The sequence below is a fragment of the Colobus angolensis genome, unplaced genomic scaffold (assembly GCF_000951035.1).
Source record: "Colobus angolensis palliatus isolate OR3802 unplaced genomic scaffold, Cang.pa_1.0 Scaffold331, whole genome shotgun sequence".
Classification (NCBI taxonomy): Eukaryota; Metazoa; Chordata; class Mammalia; order Primates; family Cercopithecidae; genus Colobus; species Colobus angolensis.
The window spans coordinates 3258136-3276790 of NW_012116611.1; the positions used below are offsets into that span (position 1 = coordinate 3258136).

The following is an 18655-nucleotide window of genomic DNA, read 5'->3' on the forward strand; positions in this document are numbered from 1 at the left end:
AAGGACACAAACTCATCCTTTTTCATGGCTGCATAGTATTCCATGGTGTATATGTGCCATATTTTCTTAATCCAGTCTGTCACTGATGGACATTTGGGCTGATTCCAAGTCTTTGCTATTGTGAATAGTGCCGCAATAAACATACGTGTGCATGTGTCTTTATAGCAGCATGACTTATAATCCTTTGGGTATATACCCAGTAATGGGATGGCTGGGTCAAATGGTATTCCTAGTTCTAGATCCTTGAGGAATCACCATACTGTTTTCCGCAATGGTTGAACTAGTTTACAGTCCCACCAACAGTGTAAGAGTGTTCCTCTCCAGCACCTGTTGTCCAGTGTTACTTTTTATTTCATGGAATATCCCTTATCAGAAAATAACACGTATGACATAAAATCACAAGTTACACCTATTCTCCTCTTTTATTTTTATGTTGTATTCTTCAATATTCTCATTACTCAATAAAGAGCTATGAATATAATTTTTGTTTATAAATATGTTTTATATTTACTTCAAACAGATATACCTAATTATCAAGGGAATCCCCTCCTACTTTGAGAACCCTGAGTACTTGGTTATTCTGGTTGACAATCTTTCATATGACCTGTATGAATTAGATAAATTTTCTTCTGTAAATGCATATGTAAAAAGAAACTGCCACTGAAAGGTAATCTTGGGATGTTAACGAAACAAATTCAGTTACTCTTAATTGGGTTCATCAGCAGTGCACGATGGGGTGAATCATAGCACCTCACACAGTTACGCTGCTCACTGGAGTATCTTAATTGCATCAAGAGAGCACAGGCAAAGTTTAAAATATACGTATCTCTCTGGTCAGAAAAAAAATTCAGTGACTCCATATATTCTAATGAGACTCACTCAATAAAAAAGACTTGGCTTAAATCTAGACATAACCAATTTCACACAGTTTGGAAACAACAACAAAAAAAGGTCTCTTGGTTCTGGTTCCTGTAGGTTTGGAATATGGATTTGTCATATATTAAGACTCCATTTTGCAATTGCAAGCAGCCTATGTATGCAGTGTGCAGAGTCTTGAGTCCCATTAATTTAACAGTTACCGTTTGCTGTGGAATTTCTTGTGTGGGAAGTTGTGCCATTCATTTGTGGGAAACTTCAGTGAGATTACTTAGTACTATCTCTGAATAAAAGGTTCTTAGTATATATCACCTTTACATTTTTTATTTTTCCAAAGCAACAGCAATTTTAAAAATGCTATATGATTATATTAGAGTCAACAGTTTCACACCATTTGAATCCAAATATTAAAAAGAGCATTTGTTTATTGACCTTAAATAATTCAATAAAAAGCCTGAACTATATCATTAATTTTCTTTTTTTTTTAATTTATAAATAACATAAATTTATTCTCTCACAATTCTTGAGGCTTGGAAGTCAAATATCAAGGCGCTAGAATATGACGAGGACCTTCTCACTGCATTCTCATGTGGCACAAGTCAGACACACAAGAGAGAGTGAACTCACTCTTGAGAGCTCTTTTTATAGCTTATTAATCCCTTCGTGAAGACGGAGCTCTCCTGACCTAAACACCTTTCATGAAGTCACAACTCTCAACATTGTTGCATTGGAGATAGTTTCCAATACCATATCTGGCGCAGTGGCTCACGCCTATAATCCCAGCACTTTGGGAGGCCAAGGCAGGCAGATCACCTGAGGTCAGGAGTTCGAGACCAACCTGGCCAACATGGAGAAACCCCATCTCTATTAATTTTCTTTAGCACAGAAAGCTATGAGAATAACTTCCCAGAAATTATTTTTTAGTAAAGCTTTAAAAACAGTATTTTGTTCACAGATGCAAATGTTTTCTACAATTCACTTGTAGTTTATTTTCATACTCTAGTTATGTAACTCTGACTATTTAAAATTAACCCTAAACTCTTACAAGACATTTACGTCTCTACTTTTTTTTTTGGTAAAGTCAGTGGTAAGTTTAGAAGAGTTAAACTGTTCCAGAGAGAATCAACACATTATGACAAATTCTGTGACCTTATTCAGCTACATGGTTTCATTTGAAGTATCATCTCATAAAAACACTATTAAAACATGTCTTAGGCAGCAGCTCTAAGCTTTCTAAGGTACATTTCTCAACAACCACAGTGCTATGCTTCAGTTGCATTATTTGATGTCTATATTTAAGTATTATTTTTTCCTTCTCCACATGAATGCATTAAGTGGATGGAATTACTTTATAATGATGATATATCAATATTTATAACAGCTGGAAAGGTTCTGTACTTTCATACTGATGTTTATAAATCTTCAAGTATTAATTTATGTAGCCTGGAAAAGCTATTATTACAAAATGAAGTGCTACAAAGTTATAACATTAACTTCCTGCTGATTCAGAGACAATATAATCATTTCCCTGAATAAATATTTTGTGTCAAGGACAGAGTTCTTAAAATAATGGATTCATTGTTACATATCACCTACACATATGTATAACCTCAGTGGTGAGACTCTGAGGGTTACTTTACAAACAAGATAGCTGAAAAGGAAAGCAATACATTTAGTATGCACAAAACAAAATTATAACTACATTAAATTTGTTAGAAGTCTTCTATTTGAAGATGAAAAAAATGCCATTAAATTGGCTGAAAGGAAAATTACTATTGACGATGAAGACAGGTTGCATGGTCTATGGTTTATAATGTTGCTGTACAGTAAATTGGAGTTTCAAAATAGTATTACTCTTCTTTAAAGAGATAGACACAGCTGAATTAGGTGTTGCTTGCTGCAGTGAGGATCAAACACAGAAAGAATCATATTTCATCAGACCTAGTCAACACCAGGAAAATAAATAGAAATATAAGAGGTATGCAGGCAATGATTCATTTTGATAATCTGGCCCAAGAGAGACACATAGAGACAGCACACGGATCTAAGCTTCTATCAAAAGACAAATAGGACACAGAGGGTGGGAACAGGGATGACAGTGTAGCAGAGGTCACATCGATTTTCAGCAGCAGTTTTAACATGGATGAGATAACCCTGGACTCTATTTGGCCCATTGTTCATATCCTATCTGTCCCACAAGCAATAAATTTCCTAGTCCTAGAAAAAGGGCCATAAAGAAGAAGGATTCTACTTATGACTTCTTATGATTAAGTTTCTGTGCTAACCAAACATGCTTTTCAGACCAAGGTCACATTGCATGTTAAGGTCCATAATAGCCCAAAAGTAGTGGAAGTGTATTATGTTTTAGTGTATGCAAGAGGAAACTGTCAAACGATTCATCAGATTTTTTTTTCCTATTTAACTCATTTGCTACAAAAATGAGTGGTAAATGAATTGGAAATCAATTTCAATCCGGTAATATATTTTTACATCTGAACAGCATCTGAATTCTGCTCAGAATTTAAATAGGTGCACCGTCATGCAGGAATTTAGTAGATAGGTTTGAAAAATCCTAATTGGCAATAAAATTTTAAATGGGCAAGTACTAGAAGCATAGGCTATTGGTTAAATAAGAGCATCCTTACTAAACACAGGAAAAAGGATTTTGATTTTTTTGATTTAAAAAGCTGGTATTCAAAATGTAAATAGTAAAAGCTTTATCAGTACATAGAACATAATAGTATAAACTACAAAGTAAAGATAGGAGAACTGCTATTTAGTCAAGGACATGAGCGACCTCTCCAGTTATTAAAGCAAGGTGGAAACCACTTTTATTAAGCCTGTTTGTTAAACCTGCCATACTTTGTAATAGCGATTGGGCATCCACTTAGAGAATAAGTTCTTCATTTTAATGTATTTCTTAGAGTCCAGATGAATAGATAAAAAAGTTGATGAGAACTTTTGTAGGAAAAAAAGATAAACGTATAGTGAATACTCAAAATAGAAAAATCACCCAGAAAATTAAGTCCAGGCTGCTAGAGGCTCTCTACATGACTCTAGTGCTTATTTTCCCATTTTTCATGGAGTGTCTCTCCTCTGAGCTTTAAGGATTGTGATACAGGAATATAAACTTAACACAGCTGACTACGCCAGCCGTAGAAAAATGTAGCTCCCTACCAGGTCATCAGTTTTATTCGTTATCAAGTAAATTATACTTTATTATTCATTTTTTGAGAACTTTTCCCTAAATACAGCTGTCCCAAGTGACTCTTTTTTGTTTTTCAATGTTATTATTATTACACTCAGGACAAGTGAGAGACACCTGTTTCCCTCTCACAAACTGAGGAACAATTACAACAATAAAATGACCAACCGCTGTGTAATGTGACCTGCGTGAATATAAGGAAGTGTACATGGCTTCAATGACTCCTCAAGTATTGCCATCATCAAATGTGGAAAAGAAAAGCTTGATCCCCAAATTGTTGTATTTCTTTAAGGAGATGAAATAAAAATAATACAGATAAATGAAAACAGAAAGCCAGTAGCAAAGGAATGAAGATGTATCAGCCTGAGAAAGTGACACAGATACTCTACAACTAATTATGTCCATTTGCTGTGGATCCTTAGATTAGCAATTTCACATAACAGGCTCCTTTATAAATCATGTATTAGAATTCAATCATCTTTCAGACAAAATACTATTCCAATAACAAATATTATGTTCAGTGAAAGGTTTGGAAGAAGGATGATACCCAGTTCTTGTCATTAAGGAGTGGATATATTAGTTAGGAAAACAGTTGATGCTTAAGCTTGAATCATGTTCATGTGGCATAGATTGTTATTTGTCTCTAGGAGTTCAAAGGAGAGATCACTGTAGTTTGGAATGAACCCTTAATAATCTATTCACTCTCTAGCTGAAAGGCATTCCCACTGTCCTTAGACTAAAGCCCCACAGAACTTCCACGTGATATTAGGTGTTCTAATATCAAAAAGCTTCCTTGCTCAAATTAGTGTTGAGAAAACTGGCCTAAACAATATTTAACAATTTTCCTTAAAGCTAGGATTGCTGGATCCATTACAGGGTGCTCAGTGGAATTTGAATTTCAGATAAACAGCAAATCATTGTTTAATATAATTATGTCCAAAATATTCCATGGGACATCTTTAGACTAAAAATTGATTTCTCATTTATCTGAAACTCATATTTCACAGGGCACAATTTTCATTTATTTTTAACTTGCTAAATCTTTTAAAGCAGAACATCTCAGACTCCATTTCACAAATCAAATCACCGCTAAAGAATATACTCTTGTAACCAAATACCGTGTCCCAAAATCCTATGGAAATAATTTTTTAAATAAATAAAATGCTAATACTAAATATTAACAAATGTTATATGTCAAGATAGGAAGCAGGAGCATAATGAAGAGCAAAATACACTGGAGCCTAATTGCTTGGGTTTGAATCCCTGTTATATGATTTGTAGGACCCTGGGAAAGTTGCTTAACCTTTCTATGCCTCAGTTTCTTTATCTGTAAAGTTAGGATAATACACTTACCTCTTAGGGCTGTTATAAATATTAATGAACTACTATTAGCAAAATTGATAGAATAATTTCTGACCTAAAGTAAATCCAATATAAGTGTTTATTAAATAACTTAAATGGTAGTTGAAAATTTACAGAAGTGGAAGAGGGGTATATAGTCATATATTTAACAAACTAAGCATCTATTAACACCTCATGAAACACAATGTTTGGAAATATCCTTCTCTAGGTAAAAATTGGATGAGCCCAGCTTCATCTTAAATTAGCCCACTTTTACTTTCCAAGTCATTGAAGGTCTGAAGACACAGGTCAGTGGGTTTTAACCAGGAGCAATTTTGTTGCCCAGAGCACATATGGCAATATCTAGAGAAATGTTTGATTGCCAAGACTACGTACTTCTGACATCTAGTGGTAGAGGCCGGTGATGCTGCAAAACGCCCCATAAAGCCTAGGAAAGGCCTTCACCCCCGACTTCCGCTGGATTCCCAACAAAGAATTATCTGGCCAAATGTCAATACTGGTTGGGAAGCACTGTTCTTTCCTATTTTTCATATAGGAAAATCTCAAAGGACAGTTAACTAGATTTCCCCTTCTACAGGTTGAGGATCCCTTATTGGAAAATCTAAAGTCTGAAATGCTTCAAATTCAAAAATTTTTGAGCTCAGACATTAAGCCACAAGTGGAGTAATACACACCTGACATAATGTGACAGATCACAGTCAAAATACAATAAAAACTTTGTTTCATGCAAAGTTATTAAAAACATTTTATAAAACTACCTTCAGGGTAAGTTTATAAGGTGTATATGAAAAGTAAATTAAGTTCATCTTTAGACCTGAGTCCCATCCCCAACGTATTTAATTATGTATATGCAAATATTGCAAAATCTGAAATACCCAAAATTAAAAATGATATGACTTGGACCTGTGTCAACACACAAATCTCATGTCAAAAATCCTCAATGTTGGAGATGAGGGCTGGTGTGAGGTGATTGGATCGTGGGAGTGGAGTTCTCATGAATGAGAACTATGGTGCTGTTCTCAAGATAGTGAGTGAGTGACGTCTCATGAGATCTGGTTATTTAAAAGTGTACGACACCTCCCCATCTATCTCTTCCTCCTGCTCTGGTCATATAAGACATGCTTACTTCCCCTTTGCCTTCTACCATGATTGAAAGTTCCCTGAGGCCTCCCCAGAAGTCAAGCAGATAGCAGCATCCGCATTCCTGTACAGCCTGTGAAACTGTGAGCCAATTAAACCTGTTTTCTTTATAAGTTACCCAGTCTCAAGTATTTCTTCACAGCAGTGCAAGAACAGACTAATACAGAAAATTGATACCAGAAGTGGGGTATTGCTATAAAGATACCTAAAAATGTGGAAGCAGCTTTGGAACTGGATAACAGGAAGAGATTGGAGGAATGCAGAGGGTCAGAAGAAGACAGGAAGATGAGGGAAGGTTTGGAACTTCCTAGAGACTTTTTAAGTTGTTGTGACTAAAATGCTTATAGATATACAGAAAATGAAGCCCAGACTGAGGAGATCTCAGATGGAAATGACGAATTTATGGGAAACTGGAGTAAAGATCACTTGTGCTATGCTTTAGCAAAGAGCCTTGCTATATTGTGCCCCTGCTCTAGGGATCTGTGGAACTTTGAACTTGAGAGTGATGATTTAGGGTATTTGCCAGAAGAAATTTCTAAGAAGCAAAGTGTTCAAGACGTAGCCTGGCTGCTTCTAACAGTGTATGCTTTTATGTGTGAGCAAACAAATGACCTGATACTGGAACTTATGTTTAAAAGGGAAGCAGGGCATAAAAGTTTGGAAAATTTGCAGCCTGGTCATGTGGTAGGAAAAAAGAAGCCCATTTTCTGGTGAGGAATTCAAGTGGCCTGAAGAAATTTGCATAAGTAAAGAGGAGCTAAATGTTAATAGCCAAGACAATAGGGAAAATGACTCAAAGGCATTTCAGGGACCTTCCTGGCAACCCCTTCCATCACAGGCCTTGAGGCCTAGGAGGGAAAAAATGATTTCATGGGCCAGGCCCAGGGCCACACAGTGCTGTGTAGTCTCAGAACCCTGCTCCCTGCATCCCAGCCATTCCAGCTTCAGCCATGGCTAAAAGTGACCCAGGTACAGCTTGGACTGATACTTCAGAGGAAGAAGCCATAATCCTTGGCCACTTCCACGTGGTGTTAAGCTTGCAGGAGCACAGAGTGCAAGAGCTGAGGCTTGGGAGTCTGTGCCTAAATTTTGGAGAATGTATGGAAAAGCCTGGTTCCCCAGGCAGAAGCCTATGGCAGGGGTGGAGCCCTCATGGAGAACCTCTATGAGTGCAGAATAGAGGGGAATATGGAGTTGTAGCCCCCACGTAGAGTTCCCACTGGGGCACTGCCTAGTAGTGTATCTGTGAGAGAGGGCCACCATCCTCCAGACCCCAGAATTATGGATCTACCAACAGCCTGCACTATGAACCCAGAAGAGCCAAGACAATCAACACTAGCCCTTGAGAGCAACTGTGGGGGTTGAACCCTGCAAAGCCACAGGGGCAGATCTGCTCAAGGCCTTGGGAACCTATCTTTTGTGTCAGTATGCCCTTGATCTGAGACATGAAGTCAAAGGATAGTCTTTTGGAGCTTTAAGATTTAATGACTGCACTGCTAGGTTTCAGACTTGCATGGGGCCTGTAGCCCATTTCTTCTGGACAATCTCTCCCTTTTGGAATGGGAGTATTTACCCAATGCCTATACCCTCATTGTTTTTTGGAAGTAACTAACTTGTTTTTGTTTTGTAGGGTCATAGGCAGAAGGGACTAGCCTTGTCTCAGATGAGACTTTGGACTGCAGACTTTTAGGTTACTGATGGAATTAGTTAAAACTTTGGGGTACTGTTGGAAAGGCATGATTTCATTTTGAAATGTGAGAAGGGCATGTGATTTGGCAGGGGTCAGGGCAGAATGATATGGTTTGGATCTATGTCCTTACTTACATCTCATGTCAAATTGTCATCCCCAATGTTGGAGATGCAGCCTGGTGGGAGGTGAGTGGATCATTGAGAGAAAGTTCTCATGAATGGTCTAGCATCATCTCCTGATGCTGTTCTCATGATAGTGAGTGAGTCAGTTCTCATGAGATATGGTTACTTAAACATGTGTGCCAAGACAGGCTTGCTTCTCCTTTGCTTTCCTCCATGATTGAAAGTTTCCTGAGGCTACCTCAGAAGCTGAGCAGATGCCAGTATCATATTTCCTGTACAGCCTGAAGAACCATTATCCAATTAAACCTCTTTGCTTTATAAATTACCTAGTTTCTGGTGTTTCATTATAGCAATGTAAGAATGGACCAATAATGGAAACGTGTCTGGTCTGAAGCATTCCAGATAAGGAATATTCAAACTATAGAGAATGTAAGAAGCTTAATAAGAAAAAAATGTCAAATAAAAATTTAGAACTAACAAAATGCTTTACAAGGTGTGTTTTAGAGTTTTTACGGATTTCATTTGAGATTGCTACCTGCATGATTTGCTCAAATAGTATCTTCCTTGTGAAATCTATAGGGACCATCCTATTTAACACTGCAACTTGCACCCCTATTTCAACCCCCATTGAGATGATTTCTTTTGTTCTGTAAAATTTAGCACCATTTAATATACAGTATAATATAATTATTTATTATTTTATTAAATATTTTATTCCAGTACAATTTAATCTTTTTGAGGGCAGTGACTTTTGTCTGATTTTTATTTGCTCACTGCTGTCTCCTCAGTGTCTAGAATAGTCACTATTATGTGTCTATCTATAACCTATGCAATGCATTGGATATGTAGACTGGTAATCTTAAAGCCCTGTAAGATTTCGAATCATCAGATTGATTCCACTATTTCTTTTTTATTCAAAAAGATAAGATTGTACATGAATATATTATTTATTTATTTATTTACAAATATGTAGTAGAATGAAGGAAGAATGGGGATAGAGGTAAAGAGTTTCTGGTCAACTCTTAGTCTTTCCAATAAAATAAATGATTACTATAATCTACAAGTATTGTGACAAATTGAAATTTTACAATTTTGAAAAATAGCTTGTATAGTTGTCACAGAATGTCTAGTGTAAATTTATTGAAATTGTCTACATAGCATAGTCCTCTGAGCAAAAAAATTTAAAACATAAAGCTTTCTGTCCCACACACATAGTTTCCCATCATCTCTGAGATGATCTATTAATATATCAGAGATAAAGCAGAGCTGACTGGTTTTTTGGAGTAACTATATATTTTATAGAGCCTAGAAATACAAAACTGCTGAGGGCCCAGAAAGAGACTAGAATTTGATCTAAAATCTGCAAATAAAAACAACAACTTCTGATATAAACAACCGAAAAGCACCAAAGGAATGTATGTACAAGTCCCTTCTCCAGGAAACCAGCCTGGCTACCTCTGTGTAAAAGGCTGCACAAAAAAAATAACATTTTATCAGTGCCAAGTAACATTGTAACATTCTGCATCATAAACTGGCAAACAAGAGGCAGGATTGGGAATGGGCACGGTACAAAGAAAGTTGCTGTTTTAAAGAGATGTGTTTGGGATAGATGGAGGAGGAGGGTACCCATTTCCATAAATTAGATGACCCTTCCAGGTGATAATGTTTTGTCACTCCGGCTCATTTGTAAAATGACTTTGTACCTTCCCTCTGAAATCTGAGTATGCCAGCCATCGTGGTCCCTCAGTGGCAGCTTTCAACCTGACTGTGTCAAGTCAGCCATGTTGCCCATATTCCCCAGGATTCTAACATAGGTTTGCTTTTAGTCTTACTGGGGGCTCAGGCATCTGACTGGCTGAAGAGGCTGCAAAGCAGATTTCTCACTTTGCTTCCCTGCCTGGAGACATCCAGTCTTTTTTTTTCAACCAAGAAAGAAACTTCTTTTCTTAACCTGGCACAGATCAGGAAGATAAATTTACTGTTCTGACCTGGCAATTCAGGTGCCAAATTTAAAAATCATTGTTTTCATATTTGGTTAGTTAACTTATCTGAGTAGAGAGAGTCAATGGAAGGTAGAAGAGAGCAGGTTATTCATCCAGCACTTTAGAGCATAGTTCTCACACTTTATCGTGAATAAGAATGCACTGAAAGTACTTTAAATACACATTCCTTGCTTCCAGAGTTTCTTACTCAGTAGGTATAGAGTAAAACTTGGCAATTTGAATTTTTAATAAGTGCCCGATTAATGCTAAAGTTGCTGATGTGGGAATCACAATTCAAAAAACCACTGGGCTACATAAAGGTTAATTTTTGCTACATTTACAAGATTATAATATGATTTCCTATCACAATATATTTTTTAACTAGTTATTTTTCACATTTCAAAAAATCATTTCAAAATGATACCTAATTTTGATATCATATCAAAAATGATACCTAATTTTAAGTACGTATCGCCAAAGCTTCAAGAAACTGAATACAATTAAAGACACATATCAACCAGTCGGTTTTATAGATATAGAGGTTCTGAAAATCAATTTACACTGCAGAAAAATATGCATGAGGGGTCAATTTGTAGCATAGATTCAGGAAACAAAATAGTAAAAAACATGAGCCTATATAAATAAAAGGAAATATTTTTCCAAGAATGAATTCTATGGATTATAATTAAATTGTATCCAAGAAAGGTATAAAGAATATATTTTAGAGGATTAACATTAAAAATTAAAGATAATTCAAAATCAGAATGACACTACCACGTAAAACTTGGGAAAACAGCCTATATAACAAAGAATTCAGTTTGTCACCTCCTGTAAACTCTTTCATGAGGAACGTGCCGTTAATTACACAGATTTGACATTTTTATCAATATGCTCACTCATAACTGTGCAATTATACCTGTTTGTAATCTATGCATATTCATATTTTCATGTTACCACAGTACTAATGATAGACAATTCTGTTTTCATTAGCCATTTCCTTCCCTTGCTCATGCATGCACACATGTATGTGCACATTCCCCCACAATCACTGAGAATATATACTGAGATTTCACTCTTAGCTAAAATATGGAGGCACTGGGTTTGGTACAGTGGCACGAATCTGTAGTTCCAGCTACTCAGGATGCTGATGTAGGAGGATCACTTTAGCCCAGGAGTTCCAGGCTGCAATGCACTATGATCATGCCTGTGAATAGCCACTGCACTCCAGCTTGAGCAATGTAGTGAGACTCCACCTCTTAAAAAACTTAAAAAAAAAAATTGAGGCACTGAGGCATCACACGTTTTATACAAAAAATTAAGGGTTTTCCTAATAGATGAGGTTGATACCACAACTGCAACACTGCTATAAACCTAGCTAACTCAAAATGTCCCTAATTATTTATTTTAGAAAGTTGAATTTTATTTAAAATATATATTTAATTAATAAGGCAAAGCACTGCAATTTTCACATTTTTTTTTTTCTTATCCTGTGTAACACAGACATTAAGATAATACAAACTGTTGCGGCCAGGCACCGTGGCTCAAGCCTGTAATCCCAGCACTTTGGGAGACTGAGGTGGGCAGATCACTTGAGGTCAGGAGTTCAAGACCAGCCTGGCCAACACGGTGAATTCCCATTTCTAATAAAAATACAAAAATTATCCAGTCATGGTGGCAGGTGCCTGTAACCCCAGCTACTCCAGAGGCTGAGGCAGGAGAATCGCTTGAACCCGGATGGTGAAGTTAGCAGTGTGCCAATATCACACCACAGCACTCCAGGATGGGAAACAGAGTGAGACTCCATCTCAAAAAACAAATAAACAAAGCTGTTGCTTCTCGCCTGAAAATTTCTTAAGTTTTATCAAAGAAGTTGGTATCTATTCGTAATGCTGATTTTAACAACCTTTACGAAAAGCACAATCCTAGTTTTAGATGCTGTCTATTGCTATGAAAAATTCATACCATCTTATGGACATTCTTTTCTTGATATAAATAATAATAAAATAATTCATAATCTATATCCAAAGAGGCAAGAATAGGTAAATGCCAGCACTAGAACACATGAATGTGCCATTTTGTTTTGTGTTTTAATGCTGCCTCTTCTTCATCTTCATTTCTAGTTTGTGGAGACTGATTCAACTTTACTTTCTTCTATTTCAATATTCTCACCTCAATGACTTTTATCAGAAACACTTTTGAGTACCTAGTTGTGCACTGTATTGTGGTATACATCAAAGTGGTATAAATTGAAGAGTGTGGTAGTGATTTTCTCTAATAACTACTAGACAAAGAGTAATATTTTCAAAAAAATTTCAATTAATTAGAAACCTTTCAAAAATGTGTCATGCAGTTGAATGTAAATGATTATACAATGGGTAATCATCTGATACGTCCCTTTCTGATTTTAACTTATTTCCCGAGTCTGCCTTCTTCTTATAGCATGGTAAACATTACTGAATATCTCTGTGTGTAGGAATGCTAAACAACGACTCTATTTGTAGAATATAAAGATCTACCTCAGTGTGTGTGGGAAGTTTAAAGGAAAAGACTAAAATGCAAAACACTTAGCATGGTACTGAGCACACAGTTGGCCCTGAAAAAGATGAGCTACATCTGAAGCTATGCTAGCCTTCGAGATCTGGAATGTTCAAGAAAAAGAAGTGCACTGAATATACATTGATTCCAGGATTCACCCAATAAATTCTTCAAAAAAGTTTACTCTGGCATTGAGTGAAGAATTTACATAGTGTATCAAGAATGAATTAAGGTATTACAGCATTGTATTTTGTCTTCCTAATAACCAGACAAAAGAATAAACTTGTAATTCTGTAAGTGAACTCTCTCAGATTATTTCCAAGGTAGTTTGAGCCTGAAGTCTTCAAACTACCTGAGTAGTCTGAATTGACGCCCCACCCTGCTTCGGCTCTCCCTCCATGGGCAGCACTCACTGTCTAACCAGTCCCAATGATTTGAGCTGGGTACCTCAGTTGGAAATGCAGAAATCACCTGCTTTCTACATTGATCTCCCTTGGAGCTGCAGACAGGAGCTGTTCCTATTCGACCATCTTGTCAGCCACCGAGTCGCATTTTCCCCTCAAATTTAAGTTGTAAATTTACTCCCATGGAGGCATGCAAGTTTAAGATAAGTGTACTTTCTACTAAGAATATAGGAAAAGGGGGACAGTTTGGGGTCTGGCTGTTGGGAAGGTGTGGCCGCAAGACAGGCTGGGAAGATGCCAGTGGCAACGATGAAGGAAAGTGATTTCAGGTTCAGAAAGTTGTTGGATCAGAGCCAAGAGTTCCAGGCTTTTGGAGGAACTGCTGCACCCCCAGTGTATGGTAAGCTTCTAGCTTTTTATTTGCTCCATAACGACATGAATAACCCAAGATATCTTTGGTAAAGAATACCACCTGCTATAAAACCTGCAAATTCTGAACTTGGGAGAATTTGCTCAGTAGGAAAAAAATTCTGGCATAGAGATTTCCTTGGGATGTATACAACCCTCAGTGCTTACCAGTAGCCTAAGATGTTCCAGTCAATTATGGAAGCACTTAGAGATACAACAAGGAGATGAGCCTTTGCCCTGCCCTCTCAAGTGTGTACCTCAATAATGGCTGATGATTTTGCAGCCTTTGTTGGACGTCGTGTAGAAGAGGCTGTGAAAAGTATATTAAAACAAGAATGGCAAGCTGACCCCACCATAAGAATGGTTGTGCCCAGAAAGTCAATTGCAAGGGCCCCAGATGTTTCTTTTAACAAGTTTATTCCCTTGCCAGAGCCAATTCCAGTTCACCCAATCCCCAGTGAACAGCAGTTATCCAGACGGACGGGTTATGTGGCTTTCCTTGATAACTGATTTATCACCCTGAGTTTAAGATCCACCTTCAGAATCCTGTATATTGACAAATATAGAAATGGAAAGTTTTAATTTTCAATTTGTTGCATAGATGAAGCACCTCAGCATTCCTTACCATGTGATAAAATACACATATAAAGTACAATGTTGTATGTACATTTTGTTCTTAAACATTATGCTAAATAGTTGTTGAAACAGTTCTCATTTCAAAATACTTAACAGTCTGGATGGAGCCTCTCATTGCTACAGCAGTTAGTTTGTTTTTTAGTGACTTGTGCAATAAGATTTCCTGTTTCTTGTGGAACAGTTGTTGTCAACTGTCTCTTGTATGTGCAGAGGCCCCAGCACACACCGCACTCTCATCTGCACCATTGTTGGATAGTTGTAATGATTCATTTGGAGTTTGAGGGCAGTACCTGTATTGCTAGGGATTATGATTTACCCTCTTTGGAGACCATGCTCTCTTTTCTCCCCAAATTCTGAGAGCCACTAATGTAAAATACAGAAATATGTCTGAGAAACAAATAAATCATTTTTATACTAAACCAGTTTGCTAACTTTAGATGTTTTCCAATACTGTGAGTACATCTATTGGTGGCAGTGGAGGGCTTGCACGGAAATGTGACTCATTTAAGATGTTCATGAGAAGTATTAAGTTGTATTATCTCCTTTTATAAGATGGGAAAAGTTAAGTGTGGAACGCTTTATGTGGAGAAAGAAGCAATTAACATATGTGATACACTTTGTACAACTATCCAATGGCCTACTGATTGCTGGTATTTATCCTCTGGGTCAAGTTCTGCCCTTTGCAGAAATACTAAATGAGTCTTTCATTCTCTGTGTGACACTCCTCTGAATATTTGAAGTTGTTGTTTTATATCTACAGGTTAAAACAGCCTTTAGTTCATTTATTCTGCTTTAGTTCAATAAACATTTAAATGAAAAAAAGACAATATGAAAAATCTATCTTAGTTTTTCCTGACAAATTCGACCTTATTTTACTAATGTTAACATTTCTTTTTATTACTATTATTATAATAATTTAAACTCTAGAGTACATGCGCACAACATGCAAGTTTGTGACATATGTATACATGTGCCATGAAAACTTCTTTACTTACTGTTGTTACAAATATTTACGGATCCATATAGAATGGCAAATGTCGAAGCAAAGACGCTACAGACATATTTCACTTTTGCTAATAGCCCTAGTACTTGAGAATTTTTTCTCATTTTTCTGTCATAAGAACTTTAGTTTGAAAGAAGAATCTTAAGTGTTTACTGAATATAAAATTATGTCTATGCTGAGGCCGGGTTTATGCAGACAGTAAGAGTTTGATGGTTTTATTAGCCTGCAAATATAAATATATATTATATATATACTTATGTATGTAAAATAAATATTTATTAAACATCTTAAAATCTGTCAAAACTTGAAATGTAAAGAGAAACATAGTCAGTTCTCAATTTCCAGTGACATTTTAGATCACTATGATTTTCTCCTCTTTTCTTTCCCAATTGGATTCTATCCTTATACACGCAATAGTCGCCCCTTATCTGTGATTTCATTTTCCAAAGATTTCTGTTACTCCTAGTAAATGGCAATCAGACAACAGGGGAGTACAGTACAATAAAATGTTTTGAGAGCAAGAGAGATCACATTCACATAACGTTTACACAGTATATTGGTATAGTCGTTCTATGTTTCTATCAGTTATTGTTGTCAATTTTTTACTATGCCTTATTTATAAATTAAACTTTAACGCAGGCATGCATGTATAGAAAAAAAAAAACAATATGTATAGGGTTCAGTACTCTTCACTGTTGTAGGCATCTACCAGGGGTCATGGAACGTATCCCCCACAAATAAGATGGGAGTACTGTATTCAGAGCCAATGATACTTCTTTAGGAGGAAAATATTTTTAAGATTTACTTCACATGAAGCCCTACAAAATTCATTGATTAGTATTAAATACAGTTGTTTAACATTTTCTGTTTTTATGAATGTGTAAATATTATGAACTCAATAACCAGAGAAATTCTGGAACATGAAGAAAGGAAAATAAAGATAAAATTAATATGTAAGATCTTTCATTACCAATATGTTGTAATCAGACTTAAACAAAGCACCCAAAATTTCTGCCCTAAATTCCAATTCTATGAAATTGGCATATTTTTGTGAGTCACTTATTTGGATAAAGTGCTTTAAAAATCAACTTTATAACATTTGAGTCCCATGAAATTATTTTCAGTTTGGTATTGAGAGGTGAAGCCAGCTGAACTTCCTGGGTCAAGTGGGGTCTTGGAGAACTTTTCTGTCCAGCTAAAGGATTGCAAACACACCAACCAGCACTCTGTGTCTAGCTAAAGGTTTGTAAATGTACCAATCAGCACTCTGTAAAAACGCATCAATCAGCGCTCTGTGTCTAGTTAAAGGTTTGCAAACACACCAATCAGCATGCTGTAAAAACGGACCAATCAGCACTCTGTAAAATGGACTAATCAGCAGGATGTAGGCGGGGCCAAATAAGGGAATAAAAGCTGGCCACGGAGCCAGCAGTGACAACCTGCTCAGGTCCCTTTCCATGCTGTGGAAGCTTTGTTCTTTCACTCTTCACAATAAATCTTGCTGATGCTCACTCTTTGGGTCCGCACTCCCTTTATGAGCTGTAACCCTCACTGCAAAAGTCTGCAGCTTCACTCCTGAAGTCAGCGAGACCACAAACCCACCAGGAGGAACAAACAACTCCAGAGGTGCCACCTTTAACAGCTGTAACACTCACTGTGAAGGGCTGCGGCTTCACCCCTGAAGTCAGCGAGACCACGAACCCACCAGAAGGAAGAAACTCCAGACACATATGAACATCTGAAGGAACAAACTCCGGACACATCATCTTTAAGAACTGTAACACTCACTGTGAGTGTGGCTTCATTCTTGAAGTCAGCGCGACAAAGAATCCACCAGAAGTAATAAATTCTGGACACAGTATCATATGTTAGTCATTTCTGCATTTGTCCTGAATCTGCCTTCATGTTTGCTTTGGATAACCTTAAGGAACATGCGGCCAAGTGTGGTGGCTCATGCCTGCAATCTCAGCACTTTGGGAGGCCAAAGCAGGTGAATCACGAGATCAGGAGATCGACACCATCCTGGCTAACATGGTGAAACCCCGTCTCTACTGAAAATACAAAAAATTAGCCGGGCGTGGTGGTGGTGTGCGCCTGTAGTCCTAGTTACTCGGGAGGCTAAGGCAGGAGAATGGCGTGAACCCGGGAGGCGGAGCTTGCGTGAGCGGAGATTGTGCCACTGTACTCCAGCCTGGGCGACAGAGCGAAGATTCCATCTCAAAACAAATGAACAAAAACAAACAAACAAACAAAACCAACTCAACCAAACAAATAAACAAAAAAGGAACATGCTTCTATCACCTGAACAGCTATATCTATTCACATCACTTTGAGATTTTAACTTTCTTGATTCTATTTGATCACTAGGGAAGATCACTTTGCTCACTGCCTCTGTGTACATTGTCACCTCCCCTCCCTTATTCATTTCCCATTAGGCATTTTTCCAGTGTGAATGGCTAAATACTGTATTTTTAACCCGGCATTGAAATTACTTCCTCTTCTTGGCTAATGACAAGATATTCTATCTTATCTCTAGTTAAAATACCTATATTAACAGATGGTGAAGTGCGTCATAGTCAGCCTGTGATTGTCAACCACCATCAATAGCACAATTTCTCGGCAGAATTTACTAATAATCCATGTAACCATCTAACCTTACTTACCACTGTCTCTGACAGTTGGCGCATTTAAAAAAATTATGAGGGTGAAAAGCAATACAATATGCTATTCAAGTTTGAACACTGATGTGTATTGCTTTATTGCCACTGCTACAAGTTTCCAGAAGATACTTTCTCATCTGGATACTTACAACATGAGTTATCTTCCCCCATTTGCCTAGAAAATTGACTCACTGGTTAGCAAAATTCTATTATTGATACCGTGTAGCTTTTTAAACCTTGTCAACCCAAACTTTTGAAGCATATAGGGGTTGCATTTTCAGATACCAGGTAATTATTTCTTATTTGCTTTTCAATAGAATAATACAGGTTGTAAAGGAAAATTTTACCATTATGTTTTTCTGTGCTTAGACTTCACAAATGTTATATCCCATATCAGCACCAAGGCCAAAAACTGTAACACAATACTGGTAGTATCTCCACAGATATAAAATACTCCTACTAAAATTAAGATATAAAATAAGGGCCGGGCGCGGTGGCTCAAGCCTGTAATCCCAGCACTTTGGGAGGCCGAGACGGGCGGATCACAAGGTCAGGAGATCGAGACCATCCTGGCTAACACGGTGAAACCCCGTCTCTACTAAAAAATACAAAAAACTAGCCGGGCGAGGTGG

General features: G+C 37.1%; 1 pseudogene; it reads left to right on the forward strand.

Annotated features, from left to right (window-relative positions):
- The first annotated feature begins 13610 nt into the window (after positions 1 to 13610).
- On the forward strand, positions 13611 to 14234 carry LOC105518917 (annotated as a pseudogene).
- The last annotated feature ends 4421 nt before the right edge of the window (positions 14235 to 18655 follow it).